This window comes from Pteronotus mesoamericanus, unplaced genomic scaffold (assembly GCF_021234165.1).
Source record: "Pteronotus mesoamericanus isolate MK-2021 breed Mesoamerican mustached bat unplaced genomic scaffold, CSHL_Meso_final scaffold_651, whole genome shotgun sequence".
NCBI classification, from domain to species: Eukaryota; Metazoa; Chordata; class Mammalia; order Chiroptera; family Mormoopidae; genus Pteronotus; species Pteronotus mesoamericanus.
The window spans coordinates 28,528,562-28,529,772 of record NW_026555325.1 but is presented as its reverse complement, the minus strand read 5'-3'; the positions used below and the strand labels follow the sequence as shown (position 1 = coordinate 28,529,772).

General features: G+C 39.0%; 1 non-coding gene across 1 annotated transcript; it reads left to right on the top strand.

Moving 5' to 3' along the window:
- The first annotated feature begins 237 nt into the window (after nt 1–237).
- LOC129061990 (U6 spliceosomal RNA) lies at nt 238–344 on the top strand. The gene has a single exon (XR_008528234.1). It is a non-coding gene; the product is annotated as a U6 spliceosomal RNA (small nuclear RNA).
- Nucleotides 345–1,211: the final 867 nt, after the last annotated feature.

The window sequence follows — 1,211 nt, the reverse complement described above, 5'->3', positions numbered from 1 at the left end:
CTTTAGGTTGCTATGAAGGAATTAAGCTCCTGGAAGGAGCAGTGGCAGGATGGGTGCTGTCTCTCCCTGAGGTTCGTTATCCTGCTCTGTGTCTCCCCTTCCACAGCCATGTCCATGTCATGTACACATGGTCTCTTGAGCTTCCCGTTTCACCTGACCTCACTTATCTGAGCACTTCACCACCATCACTAAACTCTTGTATACTTTTATGAATCCCCACATAGCAAGGCTAACCTTGTGCTCACATCAGCAGCACATGCACTAAATTTGGAACGATACAGAGAAGATTAGCATGGGCCCTGCGCAGGGATGACACGTGAACTCGTGAAGCATCCCATATTTTAAGAGCCCATCTCACAACTACTGAGCACCAATTAACGTGTTTCATTTCCATGAAAAAGTGCAGAAGAAAAAATAAAAAAGGTTAACCTTTTTCATTGACACTGCTTTGTGTTCAAATAAATGTATTTTCCAGGAAATAGAAGTTGCAAATTTGGGTTCATAAATTTGATTCAAAAATGTTTATAATCTTTGTGTAAATGACACCGACAAACATATTAAATCCCTGTATCATATGTACTACTTGAATGTACCACTAACTGGGAAAAAAGCAACCCAAAGGATATTTAATAAATGGTTGATGTTTGTGAACCTCCGGGTCATTCTAGGCATGATTGTGAGCATCTTGGATTTGTCGGGGATGACTGGTGTTGGTGAAGCTGAGAGAACAGAGACAGAGTGGTTTCTGAGGAAAGATGAGACTAGCCAAGCCCCTTCTCAAGGAGGGACTAAAGCAACCAATGGTATTACTTGAAATTAGGGCTGGGAAGGGGAATTTCTCAAGAGTTTTTAAGGTTAAATATCAAAAGTACATGAAAAAGGAGAGCTGAATGGTAAGTACTTGTTTTAATGAAAAAGTGAATGCAAACTAACTGCCAAAATTTAAAGCATCACAAGAAGTTACAGAGAATTAAGATACAAAGTGGAAAAATTAAAACCCGAGGGACAAGAACGAGAATAACTGGTGTCAAGTTAGTCTCAATTTAGGATAATTTTGCCTATAAATACTTTGATGTCTATAGTTGCTTCCAGCATGTCACTTGTGATATTATGTGCAGATAAAACAGTCACAGTTAAAAGCCAGAGATAAGATAAAAAGGGATTTGAAATCTCTCATTCTTCATTACTCTTTAGGTCTGGGTCATTTGTTT